Below are 16232 nucleotides of genomic sequence, written 5' to 3'. Positions count from 1 at the left end.
CCTGTGCTACTTCTGTATTTGCATGGAAAACTGGCAATATTCTGGATTAAAGTTTGTGGATGAAGAAAAAAAAAAAGTAATTAAAAGAATGATGCAAGTACTTACAAAGATAGTAACACAGAGAGAAGACAAAATTGATTCAGACTACAGTATAGCACCGAAATAAAACAAGGCATGACTATGATTACATTTGAGGTACTGTAATTTAACACAAACTGTAGCAGAACTGTTACAGTGGCTTGTTAATTCTGTTACTGATCATTACATCACACTTTACAGACTTCTTATGGATTTCCCTCCTAAGAGCCCCTGCTTTATCTGCATTTTTTTGTGAAAGAAATTACAGTAACTTACACTATGAGGGAGTAATTGCATCAGGCATTTGGTGACGAATATATTCACTTGCATTTCCAGACTGGAGCTGTCCTCTGTTTACTGTACTTTCTAAATCATCAGACTGAAACAGAACTCATCCTGCTTTCAAGGGCCATAAAAGTTGTATTAGATTTCCAGTTAAAATGAGGACAATGTGTATCTTGTATGGATGTGACAAGATAGGCTAAAATAGCTAAAATAACTGAAGTAAATACATAAACTGCACTATACAGACCTAGAAAATAATGCACACAAAGCAGGACATCAGAAGTCTGACAGACACGGGAATACGGATTACGAAACTGTGAAAAATCATTTAAAGCTGTATAATTACGCCCACATAACAAATACTTCTTCTTCTCCTTAAGTATATCTCCTTCACTTCAAGTGTCAATATTACTAATATATTGCTTTGTACCACTGCCCATGAGTTTGAAAACCTTTTTTAAAATCTCATCTCTTTAGAAGGGGTCCAGCACCCCAGTCCCAGATATCTTCCAGTGCAAGGGAATGGAGGAGAAGGACTGCAATGCCCCAGTCAAACCCATCTTTCTCCCCAAATCCACAGTACTGCATCCTAAAAGAGAGATGCCGAGTGCGTCTGCTGCATCACTCCTCTGAATCCCCGCCAGCGCTATGTGCTCTTTCAAACACCCTGTAGAGAAGATTTCCAACACACCGTGAGTCCTGCACAACTCCGCCTCTGACCCTTCCTGTTAGGGACTCCTGAGCAATGGGCTTTATCTCATTAATTCAGTGGTTTTTAGGAAACTACTTTTTCCTGCCAGCTTTTAAACCCAGAGGAATTTTCTAGATGTGCAGTGACAGTACATGAGTAATAGCTCCCTCATTAAACTACCAGGGAGTCATAAAACAAAACAAATTGTTCAGCTTCCCAGTGTTTTTCCGATTTGCTTTCCCTTTCCAAGCCCTGTAGTGCTCACAAACATCCAAACTATCTACGTGACGTCATTTATAGTCAGAATCCTTAAAGGAAACAACATGTCCTTAGCATGTTGCCCAATCCTCTGGTATTCTTGCAGTCATTTATTTTTGCCCCAGGGTAGTTTCAAGTTGTTTTATTTTTTACATCAAGAGCTAGCCGTGCCCACGTGAAATGTATGCCTCCGAAGACCGCCATCAAAAGCTCGTCTGGCACAAGAGAAGGAGCTGCGCTACGTTTGCTGCTGCCTTGGCAGCCCTTGGTACGTCTCTTGTCTTCATGCCAAATGCTCTCCGTGCCCACGGACGAAAAGCAGGGTGGTACAGTGCGGGAAGCCATAAAGATGTGAAAGACAAGAACAAACCCTGCTCTCCCACGGCAGGGCTTTGCATCTGCTGCCGCAGCAGCCATGCTTACTGTTCCTGCGCTTTAAAAATAGTCCTCTGTAGGGAAACAAGATATTCAGCCCAAACTTGGGAATACAGCTTTGCTTTATGTTTGCTGCAGCTTGTGTTAAGAAATCACTCTGTACCTCTTCTAAACAGAGACAGGTAGCTGTGTTTCCGGAGCGCCTTTGATGTTGGCAGGTAACAGGTTCTTTACCCCATTTGGAAATTTGGGAGTCAAACTGTATAACATACAGTCTGACAATTCAAGGAATACTTTGGAAGGCCACTATTTCTACAGTAGTTTGTGAGAATGAGAGACAAGACTCTGTCTCCTGCGTTTCTGTTCAGGATGAAGCAGCTTGTGCTCAGGGCCGATACAGACGGATCTTCCTACCCAACAAGGTACCCCCATTTCAGAAACAAATCCCATAAAGGTCTTTTTGTATCCACCGCCAGCACGCAGAGTATCTTGTACAGTAACTCAGATTTGGAGAACGTACACAGCAGAAGAGTCCCACATTTTTAAAAACAGAAGGAAAAAAAACACAACAAAGCAGAATAAGATACCAAACTCAACCCTGGGAGATGACCAGGTTTGAGAATATTTGTATTTAATATATATTTTGGCAAGATTGCAGAAATGCTAACAACTACCACAGTTTTCAGAACAATCCTTTAAGGTGCACTTGTAATCCCCATGTTACAGATAGCAAAGTAAGGACTGAATGAAGTCAGTGTAAGGTGACCTGAGTTCAGTGTTTTTACTGAAGTATGTGGCTTGCTTCAAGAAAACTTCTGCTCCTTTTGCCTAAACAACATCTGGGAGCCGCAGAATGAAAACCATTTCAGACAGCCCTAACATCTCACACTACTGAGATCTGCATTCTGTCTTTTAATAAGCAGCAGAAAGCAAAGGAATGAGATAAACTGGGAGCTCCAGACCACGCTTCCCAACGCATTTGGCAAAGTGCTGAGGAGACCCGTTAAAGGGACCAAGCTCATTGACCTCACAGATTTCCCCAGGCCAGGGCTAGAAAACAAAACAGCTGAATGCTTATTCCCTTGCAGAAGGAACTGCTGGCACCCTGCTCTCTGTCTATCTTCATGTCAAGGGTTCTGATGCTGAGGAAGAATCAGCAGCTTTAAATACACATCTGACACACACAAAAAAAGCAGAGTGATTCAAGTCAGCAAGAGACTGCTTGAGCAAAAGTTGAGCGGAGACCCGAGCCCAGAGCCTCAAGGATGTTCAAAAGCCTCACTGCTAATGATTTCACTGTTGAGTTAGGTATTCAAACACCTCTAAGGACACAAGTTATCAGCATTTGCCTCTTTACATTGCTATATAAATGGCAACAAAGGTGGGAACAACTTGCCAGCTTAGCTTCTCACATCATCCTTTTGAAAGGGTGTGGAGGTACTCATGAGAAATGGGGATTTTCGTCAGGGCTGAAATACATAGCAGACACTGTGGCAGATGGCACTGGATGAATTGAAATGGAATTGGAAAATTCAGGGTATTTTAAAGAAGGTTCATATAAGACTAAACAAGGTAACAGCTTAAGAAATACACAATAGTGAAAAGAGACAAAAAAGTACTCCCATTCATCCTTCTCCTGACATACGGAGATGTTCAACGAACTAAACTGATTATAAATATTCAGGCATTTACATTATGGTCACAACTGAATACTGATTGGTCCCAATACATTGGCACCTGCAGAAACACACAGAAAGCCACCACTGACCTGCACAGTTTGCAGTCCAAAGGGTGAGGGAATACTCTCTTTGCATTTGTTTAAACGCAAAGCACAGATGAAGTGTGGACCTCACAAGAATATGCCAAAGCCAAGACCTGCTAAGGGTTAAGAAATCAAGCCTTTGAATAGATAATGAAAACATTCAAGATTATTAGATCAGTTAGTATGAAAGAGTAGGAATAAGCCCTCAAATCTTTGATAATTGTCCTCTATAAGGACTCCATCACCTCTCCCCAAAGTCTTTGGTACTGGCTGCTGTTAGAGACATTACTGGAGCAAACAGACCAGAGGTCTGAGACTCTGCTGGTCCCCTGCTCCTAAGATGTAACTCAGCTCTGTAGTTTAACATTTCAGAAAGAAGCATGCTACTAAAACAGAGTTTGGACAGCATTTCCAAAGCTGCAGGGCCCATCAGGCCTGCTGATATCTCCTCATTAAAAAAAGCAACAAGAAACAAAAAAACAACCTCTTTTCCAGGCGGTGAATGACACTAGCATGAGACTGACAACTTTCAGGATGAGGTCATCTCCGTTTCCCTTCAGAAATGAAGCTAGCAAGTACAATTAACAGTAATTAAAAACTCCTTTCACAAAAGGACACTACACTTTTATTATCTCTGTTGAAGCCTAATCAAAAGCATCACAATGAGCTTGTTGATTTTTTTTTTAAACCAAGATACTATAAAAGACAGAAAGAAATCTGCAATCAAGAACAGAAATCCAATTTTCTTAGGTGCTGTAGTATTTTGGCTCAAAATACATACTGTCCCCTACTTCCCTAAAAGAATAACTCACTACTTACTAGTTAACCATGGCAAAACATAACCAAAAATTCTAATTTATAAAGAAAATGCTTAATGGGTAAATAAATGTGCTCATGACACTGAACTTATATGGGAAGTGTAAGCAATAAGCTGGTATCACACTCATGAAAAGTTATTGGCTTTGGGCCTAATGATCTTCTGCACAGGGTTCCAGCTGCAAAAAAATATTAAGTTTCTTTGCATCCCAATTTACTATTACAAATTCTGAGATGTTCACTGCAAGAATGTGAACTGGTTTGTATTTCAAACTATTTATTATTCATATTTGTTTCACCTTAGGTGTCAGAGGAAAAAAGCCAGTGGTCTAATCACTAGAGATCCAGTAGCATTTGGATAGCATTTCAGCCCACCAAATATAAATGTCTGCTGCTGGGTGAGCAGAATCGCTCTCTAGAATTCAGTGACAAATTGCATCTCCAGCAATTACAACAGGAGCTTGGACACTTGGGCGAAGATTTAGTTGCCTAAACACAGCGCCTATGCCTCCTGTCATTTTAGGTGATGAACAGTGTCATGCCTAGCCCACATAAAACTCTCATAAAATTCATGTTGTACCTGCCAGCCCGATGGGTATGTCCCAGATAACCTAAGGCACCTGTCTCAAAGGCACCAGACACCAATGTGCAGGCAACTGAATCCTATCCTTGGGCACCTGCAGACAGGTACGTACACACGTATTATGCTGTCTGGTCTTTGTACCGGAGCCAAATCCCACCCATGTATTCTGCTGCACATCTACAGTGTAATAATAGTTTTAAAAAACCTTTAAAATGTTTTTACTTTTGTTGTGGACATTAAAGGTCCCACTGCTCTTTATCAGGAAAGATATTTTGATATTGGTGTCTCTACCCACACAGAGGCAGAATTGCCAGATCGGATTTACCAGCAGAGCTTTAGGGTGCAGATTAAACCTGACAACTGGCTTTCAGCCAGAAACTTGAGTGCTTACATCACTTCTACAGTCTGATTACTTTTAGAATATTTACTGTTATAACCCCAAAGTGACCCGGCTGCTATGCAGTACACGCTATGCACTCGAGTGCTGCCTACAGTGATCTGAGAAGCATTACATGGGCGCACGGGTCCTCCTCTCCCAGCAGCATAGGTGAACGTTTTTCCCGAGATCGTGCATGTTTAGGACAGAAGGGTAAGCCTAGGAAGCTGGAAACGAGAGGGTTAAGTGGCAAGCGTGCAGGAATGGATGGGTGAGCGGTGAAGCGGTGGGTGCGGCAGCAGGAAGCCCACCTGCCCACCGACTGCCTGCCCGAGGAGCAGATGCCCGCCCGGACAGATGAGAGGTGCCAGCCAGCAGCCCAGAATAGCAGCGGGGCAGGCGGAAGGGAAGGAAACATACGGTCTTAAGCAAGAGGTCATCCCAGTTTGTACGCCTCGGCATTTAAAGTATAGTTTTCTGAGGGACTGAACTCCGCAAATCGCCGTTGGAACCAAGGGGCAGCTCTAGAGGCTGAGGACCACAGACGGAGGATGTTGTGACACAAGCAGATCATTCCATTACTGCTATTTTATATGCGTTTACAGCTGAGCTGAGCGTAAACAGGGAAGTCACATGGCATCCGTAGTGTCACACAGTGACTTCCTTAGTGTCACAAAAGCTCAGAACATCGCCTTTAACATCTATTAGCCCATACGGTGTCTGCAAAAATGGGAACCTTTAAGCAGCTCCTATTAACAATGCCCATCTAGGCCATCCTCCATGACTCAGGAATCTGTTTCTGGATGCTAGCGTGTATTTTCCACTTCCTTTCCCTGCAGTGTATATAACAGAAACGAATATGAATGCTGACACAGTAAGCAGACTGATTGCAGTATTTTATTTTTTGGACTGAGTCCCAATTTTAGTCTGATCTGGTTCTCAGATCGGAGGTTGTACATTGTCACGTAGTTTGTAAAAGCAGTTGCTACACTGATTTGACGAGATATGCAAGGCTGTGCATCTGCAGATCAGAAAGCCAGATCAGGCACACTGCAGATGCATCAAATTTTCTCAGAATAATAAACTGGAGATTTACTGAAAACAATACAGAAATAATTTTACGGCCTTCTTCCAAACATGCAGATATAAATACAGGTCAAATTTGCAGAGAGTGTTCAAATTTGCATCGTTGTGTTCTAAAAACAATTTGAAAAGAAAACATTTTGTAACAGTTCAGAGAACAAGCCTGGGAGACAGCAGATTTGGACTGTTTTCTCCTACTGCTACACCACTCACTGTGGATCATGCCAGGCTCTGGGAAAAACTCAACTTTCAATCAATTACCCAAATGACAGGTGAAATTTTCCAAGTGCTCAGCATCCAGAAGGTGTCACCACCTGCTGGAATTAAGCACACAGGTGCTGACTGCTGCCTGGCAGTTTGAAAATCTGCTCTTTTAAAGGATGGCTATACACTTAAAACGGAAATTTATTAATCAGTACATATCAGCAAAAAGAAGCAGCATAAGCAAATATATCTGAAGTACACAAGCGTCTCAGAAGCTTGCTTTCCTACACACTGTAAAACCATCAATGCACTGTCCCTCTTCCAAAGTCATGCTAGCACATAAAGCTGCTCTTTTCTTCCTTTTTTGTAATACTGCTTAAGCAGCAATACCTCTGTTACAAATCTTGAGAATGAAAAGGTTAATCTCCAGTTATTTCATATTGCAGTTATCCCATTCTTTGACACAATTTTATTAACTTCATTCAAGAAAGAATGTAGCCTTGCTAATATAAATGGCAGTTTGACAATTACTTGTACATACCTTTTAATGGATGTACCATTTTGAGAAAATTTTTGACAGGAATTCCCACCCTATGATACGGCTACAATTTGGTCTGCATGTACAATTTCAGACCAAGACCTTAAAGCTTCCAGGCATCTCCTGAATGACTGGAGGAAGAAGGTCTTCAGATCCCTTACTATGTGTTAGTTGGTTAATAATTCTTCTGGTAAATGAACCGTAACTTTTTTAAGCAGACCAATGACTCTCTCACAAATGGATTGGTTCTACTAGACCGAGCAAGACAGACGAATAGTGAAAACTTAATTCTGGCAATAAATAAGCTGCTTTGAACTATTTTTCAGACCAGAACTGTACACTAACAAGTCCACTCACAGTAGTCTCCATCCACAAAACACAGTAATATGTAAAAAGGGTGCCGTGAATGTTAATACAAAGGTGTGCAACATATCTTCCAGATGGGAAGCATTACAAAAATGTTATTACACACACATTTTTAATATTAGGCAAATGAGACATCTTGCATGCAGCTACGGTCTTAGGGCAGCGATCACAATTGAAACGCATGGCTGATTGTAGGGAGGAAAAAAAAAAAAAAAAAAAAAGATTCAGACAAAACCACAGAATCACAAGGGATGGGTGATGTATTTTTTACCACCGTCCTTGCCCTACCTCCATTTCAGCATTTTAAACTGTTTCAGCATGCTAAAAAAAAAAAAAAAAAAATCTTACTTCTTCTTTAAGCTGTCTGGTTGTTTTCCTACAGACGCTATCTCAGCATTACACAGTCAATACAGCTAATGGCATTAATTGCTTTCTTTTTTACTGAGATCAAGCGAGTGGTTCCCTTCACTTTCTCTTGAGCAACAAACAGAAGTTCGGGTAACCAAAGTGTTAGAAGGTAGTATCTCCAGATCTATTTTATAAACAGCAGGAAACCAATAGTATGTACAGACTTCAGACAGCCTATTTCAGTTTTGTGTTTGAAATGCTAGCTGAAGGGCTCACAACTCTATGGGGCAGAATTGAAGTGAAATAAGCCAAGCAAAAGGGATGTATTTCCGAGCAACGCACCTTTTGACCATGTTGTTCTGAACTTTCTCCGTAGCGTCTAAAATATACTGCTCCTTTGTGTAATCCCAAGTCTTGAAAAAGTTAGTAAACCTCCTCTCCTGTAGTAGCTTCCTGCACCTGTCCCTACAGGTAATAAAAGATTAGAAGGATCAGAATTGCCATGTTTATGAAACTTTTTTTTTCTGTGCAGCAAGCAGCTCATTTCTTATTCTTAAAATGAAAGGAGTGGCCGTGTTAAAAAAAAAAAAAAAAAAAAAAAAAGGAAAGAAAAACAACATAATGAAAAGGAAGCACACACCCATATGGAAAAAAAAATGGCAAAAGATGAAGCATGCTTATTACAAATGCTTTGTAACCTTGTCACCGACAAAAACAAACAATTAATTAAACAGAAGGGAAACTTCAAGGTTTTTGTTCCTGTATATTCTCAGAAACGTACAACTGTCCGCACTTCCACTGAGGTCGCATGCTGCTCTTACGATTGTTGTGGTAAGTTTTAATATCAAGTGTAACAGCAAACAAACTTCTAGTTAGGATTGCAACTGTAAATAATTTAACAGTGTCTGTGCAACCCCACAGACGGCAACTAAGAGCAGTGTTTTTCACACAGCAATTCAATTCCTGCAGTTCCTAAAGCACAAAGCGTGTGTAAACACTACCAGGATTCCTGCTTATGTAAGAAATGCAAATTTGGGGCTTTGACAGATCTACAACCCAACAGACTTGTATTAAACATACCCACACATTCCTCTGTATCTTACTTTGCACAGTTACTACAGCGTTTGAACATCCGCAAGAGATTTGCTCTGTTTTAATGGTAAGAAACATCTGCCTAAGCACAGCAAATTATTTCTGGATTTGTCTCAGATAAAAAACGAGTAAACGCTGACTACTGTACGAGCTGGCTCTGTTACAGTTCCAAGCTTTATAGGAAATTTAGTTTGCAACAGGTGACCATGTTCAAGATGAGAAAGATTTCACTCACTGCTTAGGGATACTTTTTAAAGTTACCAATACCCTGACATATTTTCCAGACACCTGTGTAATCCAGTGTTACAGACTTCTGCCTGGCAATAAAAAAAAAAAAAAACACACAGCGAACACCACAGAGCTGGTAAGAGTTACTAAACATGCCGTAACACTGGGCTGGCCATCTCCTTCCCCGAACTGCTTCCAGAGCACGACGTGGGTGCAACCATCCCAACTGATGCAACCTGCGCTAAAACCACTGATGTACAACGCAACGGCAAGTGTGGGGTGACAGTGCTCCTCGCAGCAGGCTGCTTGATATACCACGTCTTTGTCCTGCTGTCAAGTCCACATACAGACAAAGGAATGTAGTTTTCATCAAAAAGTAGGTCCAGCAAGGAAAACTCTCACCTTACCTAGCTACTGGATGAAAAACCTGCAGGGACTGGTCTCTAGTAGGATTTTTCAGTACAACACTGCGTATCAAGTTATTCCTTACTAAATACACACCTTTTTGGCAGCTAAGATAAAGCCTGTGACTTCCTGCAGTAGTCATTCACCTCTATCTGGGCTTCAAAAGGACTTGCTCTATTACAATAAATATTGAAAATGTACCGTGCACAACTTAATATAATTTAACAGGATAGTAGGGCCATTACCTTAAACAATAGCCTGACTGTACTTGACTACAGTGAGGCCACAGCTAGGGTTGTAACTCTGCCATAGTAAATTAAAAAGTTACGTATTAGTCATGGTGAACTATGACCAGCCTTACAGCAGTTATAGTAAAAGATCCTAATAAAAGCCCCGTCAGTCAAGGTTTGATAATGATTTAAAGTTACTTTACCTTCCCATCTCATTCATTAAAATTAATGTATCTTCAAATTTAGGAGACGCCTTTATGCTGATGTGTTGCACACCTGTAATTCCAGCGTATCCCTCATCTTTGTACCTTTTGTTTCTCAGTTAAGTCCTTCCACCTGCAGCTCTCGGGTCATTTCAGCTCTTGGGAATACCCACTACAAACTGCAATGCTCCAGACTAAAAAGTCTCTGTTGTGCTTTCTCTGTGACTGTTAGAGCCAAAAAAACCCAGCAAATAATAATTACAGTCTTACGTATTTCTGCAGGAACACTAGCAAAATGGAACACTAGCAAAATACAACCGTCTGACCCAGGTGAAGATTATTGTTTAGTGCACGCACAGGCACAGTGAAGTTTAGGCAGAGTAAACAATGTGCCATCCAAACAAGCCGGACGCAGACCAGCGGAAAGCAACAGAGGTCTCGAGGGTCTGCCTGCTCACCTGCACACCCCCCAGTCCCTGAAACAGCGCTGGCCGTCGGTCCTCTCTGCATGTCTTGAGGGGGGTGGTTGTTACCAGTCTTTCAGGTATCGCCACAAAGTCAGCCCATAACGCTGTTCCAACTCTTTTGCTACATACCTACCCATCTACTCACCCCTCCTACCTCCTCTCTCACTTGCCAGTCTAATTACCCGCCCACTCACATTTTCTCTTATTCACTCAGTAACCCACCCCTTTACATGTTTTTCATTCATCTCCCCGTTCAGTTACACAACCTGATCCTCAAACACCTTCAATCCACTCACTAATAGTAATTTTACCTCCTATGGATACGCCCGTCCTCACCTCTCTCATCAACATCCCTACACGGCATCTAGCTTCCCGGTGGCTTAAAGAAGACTGCTTACCATCCTGAGCTCCCGAGGTCCAGGAGGCTTCCCTGAGCTCAAGCCCTCCATGCCACAGCAATGCTAACCCGCTCCTGGGATCCCTTCTGAATGAGTCCAACGCCTTCTTCCGACACCATGCGGATGGATGGTGGGGATGAGGACTGCATAATGCTGGTGCTGGCCCTGCCTTTGCCAGCTTCCAGGCACGCTGTGCCTCCAGCAGGCACGCAACGCACACCCTCACCCCCGCCCTACAAAAAAACCTTTATTTGGAGGCTTGCAACACAACCCTCTCATCCTTTGCGGCGTTCTGAAAGGAAAAACAGTAGTCATGCTTCAGAAACCAGAGGAGGTCTGGGGTAAAGGCGCTGTATCATGACCGTTGGCAGCTCCAAAGGGACTGGCTCAGGCCAGCGTGGCCATACGCCAGCACACACCAACTGGCCTGTCTCTCATGAGGTGACCGCAAAAACAATGCCCATTTGTCCTCTTTATGGCTGTGGAGTATTTGTTTTGGGGGGATATTGATCTAGCTCTTTGTGGTCAAGACAAGGGAAAACTTTGGAGACAACCCTCCTTGGGCGCCCGAAGCTTCTGGTAGCAAAGACCAAGCCTGGACGAAGAGACAACAAACAAGCAACCCCCACATCCCACCAAAACAAGTGAAACTATAAAAAGAAACAATAGTTATGAAGAAACTTTGAGAAAGGCATAGGATAATGGAAAGCTGGGGGGGGGGGGAACTCAAATAACTGCATTACAACTTCCACTATTTCTGTCACTAATGGAAAACGGTAATTTTTTCATTTTCCCTGTAATGCCCTCTGCAGACTTGCCTGCACACATCGTTTCCCCGCAGTTTAAATGCCACAATAGAATTAAAAATCACTTAAGTTATACTGGCATAACTCCCCCATATAAAAACATTTTCATTTCTGAGTAAAATTGGCCTTTTCAGGTAATTTTCAACAATTTCTCAAGTGACACCAGAACAGACCACTCTTATACTGGAATTAAATATTCATCTGAGAAGTTGTACTATTAGAAGTTCGGTTTAAAACTTATGTTCAATCAGTATAATTTTCCCCAATCCTGAAGAACTGAACATGCAGCACTTAAGGTGATACATCGAATATTCAAGAGCACGTAATACTATTCCATTCATATTTACAGGCTGTTAACACCACAGAGAGAATTACTGAAAGATGAAAACGCAGACTTGAAATAATACGGTGAAACAAAGAAATGGAAAAATTTAGGCCAAATATCAGGCAAAGAAAAATCTCGCCATCAAACTTTGTGGAAAAGACTCCAGAAGACCGAAGTGGAAGGCCAAGTTCTTAGAGTATCTCTAGCCATAAACCACAGGGGGAAAAAAAAAAAGAAGCATAGCAGAAAACATGTACTGGCAAGAAGACGGTCTGGATGATCTAATGCACTTTCCATCTCTAATATCTATGATTCTGTAATTCCGTAGGAGCGCTTAGAGTGCTGGCAACCTTTTGTAGCAACTCAATCGTCTGATTATTGTGGGATAATCAAAGTGTTCAATTAAACAGAGGTCCTTGTAGCTGGATGTTGTAGCTATGCCACGCCACTCTCGTTCAAAGTTGTGCATTACGTTGCCAGTAGAGCGCTTGATCTGAATGGCAGGCGCGCAATAATTACAGAGTTGTGGGTAGCTCTCCTAAATAGGCAAAACAGAATTTAAGTAATTAAAGAGACAATCATCATCTTTCTTGCAAAATGCCCGGGGTCAGCTTTTGACAACAGATTTGATAATACAGAGTTCAACTTTGTCAACATTTATGCATGCAAATAACTTCACTCATACATGCAAGTGAGCGTTAGTTTTGTTGGATCTATGCTATACAGCATTTTTAACTATTTACTCTTGATTTGTGTGCTGAGAAAATCCTCCCTTAGGGTAAAATACCAGATTGTTTCTCAGATCACGTGCTTTGTTTGCTATTTTCAAGTTATTAGGTAAGAGTACCTACAGAAAGATGAAAGTGCAAAAGGACATATGGCACGAGCACACCTTTTATGTTTAAAGCATATGTATTAGAAAAATGGATTACAGCACTAAAAAGTTTAACAATCGGGAAGTTCAAGACAGAAATGCAGAAGCAGCGAAAGAAACTCCAAAGCAGAAGAGTAGAAAAAAGAGGCATATAGAAAGATAATCCTTCACAACATGAAGAACTCTGCCGTGTCTGCTGGAAGTCCACTGCCTGAACCATCGCTGCCCTGAAATCTTTGAAGGGTTGTTTGGGGGTGTTTTGCCATTTTTTTCCTGGCCAATGGAAATTCTACCCCAACTCCGATTAGGACAGGGTGTAATTTGTGAGATATAGACAAAGGCAAATTTTGTGAAAAGTATGAACAGAAGAACAATTGGTGATGCTGTTTGAAAAAATGCAAATTCGATAAACGCCATGAGCCTATCAGGCTCTATAATTATTTCTATACTATTGATTTATATTGATGACTAGAAATTTTAGTAAGGGATGGACTCCTCTGTGCCACCATACAACATTATTAACCCTACTCTTAAGTACTTAGGCTCTGAACAGAAAATGGGAAAAAAAAGGAGTACATTGACTACCCATTGTACACTGATGTTAGGTTAAATGCAGACACCCAAAATCCAGATGCCAAAGGAAAACAGGGAGGACTAAAAATCAATAGATTGCTTGTTTTGGAGAACAAGGTTAAGTTAGCTCTTACTTGAGCTCCACTGTGATTAAGAGACAGGGGATGTATGGTTTCCTGAACAGGTTGAACCGCACTTCATGCGGGTGTCACTGAAAGGGACAGTCCCACCTCCTCCTTTGCTTCTGGCCATGAGTTCCTGCTACTTCCCCATCAGCACTAGCGGTCACGCAGCTATGCAATGAGTTGGATCAGTTCTAATTTTCCCAGAAGAAAAGAAAGGGAGAGGAAAAATCTAGTTTTCAACCAGATCAGCAAATTGAGCTGGCTCACCTGAAGGCCACATGGTCATCAGTGGTGACCGTGGAAGAAGCTAACCTTGAAACTGCACGTGAAATCTGCAGAGCAGTTCAGTTCATTAGGTGCACTCTGGTCGCACTAAAATAACATCAACTGCAAGACATGTAACAATCACAGTAATCCAAAAACATGTCCACAGAAGATAATATTGACGCCTTTAAATAGTAACCCAATGGTAAGAGCTCACCTGGGAAACTGGGCACTTTTCCCCCTGCAGATCCCACCTCCTACAAAGTCCTCGAACCAGCCGACTCCAAGCAGAGCTTGGGCTGAGGCTGCTTTCTGCCTTCCTGTTGGAGCTGGGCCAGCTCAGAGAGGAATTCAAAATTCACAAAGCCATAAAGAGAAAGCACTGGAGGGCAAATATGACTCCATGAGAATCAAACTCACAGGAGAAGGGGTAGAGCCCTATATTCTGGTCCCTTCTCCAGGAATTGCTCATGCCTACTGCACTGAAGATTAGATAAAATGTATACACAGCAGCTTTTATACTAAAGCTTGAAAAATACATCCTATGAGCTATGTAAATACTCTTAAGAGCCAGTGAGAGCTCTGCCCTAACAGGAGAACAACATATACCTACCTGTATTCTTGGAAATATTTTTATTTTTGGTGGATAAAAGTAAATCAAAGAGCAAAGCTGAGATCTTCAGTTATGACTCACTTCTGCCAACCTCGTGTTTTGGCAATAAAACTGCATATACACTCTCACAGGAGCCTGTAATAACAGGTCATATGGGGAATTTCAGTAGCCGCTTAGGTCCTTAAAGTTACAATTCAGGTGCCCAAACTTTGATTAGAAGTTAAAAACGCCTGCTAGCTTCCACTTAACTGCACCAGTGAACCCTTAAAGTCACAGCACTGCATGGCAGCACTGCCTAGAGGTGGCCCAGTTTTGCCGGCAGACATATGGGAAACAAGCGAGGGAATTAGACAGCAGAGGTTGTCGCACACAACTCTACCCTGAAACCGCGCGGATAAAAGCGGCTTCTATTCATACCTCACATTGCTGATACACATACATTTTTATTTGGCTCAATGAATTTTTTTTTTTTTTTAATGTTGGTATTACTATTCCAGTGGAGCAACAGAAGAGGAAGCGCTCCTCTTTTCCAGGTGCAATTGTGAGCTCACCATTTTGTATGCAAACTTCAGCTGCAAACTCTGCATTTGGATAGCTACAGGCCATAAAGAACTGAACTAAAAAAAATTTACAAAACAAACAACAAGAAAAAGCCAACAAATTCTCCGTACCTTGCCTGTGAACTTTCGGATGGGAATCCCTCAGAGACCAGCACAAAAGAATGCTACCAAGACACTACACAGACCTAAAACGTCAAGCATTGTGTTGGTTTAGTAGAAGACATCATACTACACACCCGTGCATCTAATTTCACACTGTGTTAGTGTTTTCCTCATAAGCAATTTATGGCTTGTGTTTAAAAAGCTACCACTTATGATAAAGGGGTGTTTTTGGTTGTTTTTGTTTGTTTGCTTGTTTTTTTTTATAAAATCAAGTCTTTCACTAACTGACATAATAAGCAGTATTCTGCTTCACAGAGAAAGTGCTGTTAAACCTGCCTCCATGTGCTGCCTTTTTTTTTCCTCAAGATAATCAAAAAAGGCATAGAAAAATGTAATCTCTACACCATATTTTAGATTCTCTCAATCATATTAGGTGACATTTTAAAAACTGCAAGGAAATGGAGATACTACAAATATACATGTAAAAAAAAAAAAATCACATTTCAAAATATCATTTTTTCCAATTATTTTGGGTGTGAACCATCCCTGTGCACTGCGTCAATGGTAACAGCCTGCTCCCCAAAACAGGTGATTTTCAAGAGCAGCAATTTCCCTGTCCCACAGGTGGGTATACAACAATGAACTGAAGATCTAAGGTTTGTTCTCCTCAAACAGGGCCTGCTTGTAATTTCTTAGCAAATGAAACTGCTCCACTGTAAGCCTAAGGAAATCTGATCCACTGCTTCAACACAGGTTTAACAGTTAACAATTTAGGGGCTATAAAAATTTGCAACTTCCTTGCTTTTTATCTGAAATGATAAGAAAACAATGATTTGTTGTTGTTGTTGTTGTTGCTTTTTAAAAAAAAAATAAGTCCCCCCTGAGAACATTTTTATAAGCTTATGGTTAAATATATGATTTTCAGAAGATATGCAGTTAATTCACGAAAGTACTTGGCAAAAATCTAATTTCAAATATCTAATTCATATAACATTTTCCTTTATTTGTTTAATTCAAGTAAAATATTTTCCTCCGCCCTTTCCTTTTCATAGACTTTTCACACCCACATAACAACCAAGTGACTCTTCCCCGACCCTGCCTCCCACGCCTTTTGGTCCAACTGCTCGCCAGAAAGTCACCCTGCTCTTGAGCTCTTCTCCCAAGATCCAAAGGAAGCACTTAAGAAAAGGAAATCCAGTACAAT

General features: G+C 41.3%; 1 protein-coding gene across 3 annotated transcripts in view; it reads right to left on the bottom strand.

Moving 5' to 3' along the window:
• Window positions 1-16232, bottom strand: part of LOC115341263 (endonuclease domain-containing 1 protein-like) — a 176581-nt gene that overhangs the window by 60239 nt on the left and 100110 nt on the right. For 2 of the 3 annotated variants that reach the window (XR_005932476.1, XR_005932477.1), the window contains one exon: window positions 8106-8228. The exons of the other annotated variant lie outside the window; for it this stretch is intronic. The gene's annotated coding sequence lies outside the window, so the exon portion shown is untranslated. The remainder of the gene's footprint in view (window positions 1-8105; window positions 8229-16232) is intronic. 3 annotated transcript variants of the gene reach the window in all.

This window comes from Aquila chrysaetos, chromosome 5 (genome assembly GCF_900496995.4).
Source record: "Aquila chrysaetos chrysaetos chromosome 5, bAquChr1.4, whole genome shotgun sequence".
Lineage (NCBI taxonomy): Eukaryota > Metazoa > Chordata > Aves > Accipitriformes > Accipitridae > Aquila > Aquila chrysaetos.
The sequence above is the reverse complement of the archived record's forward strand: the minus strand, read 5'-3'. Positions and strand labels throughout refer to the sequence as shown.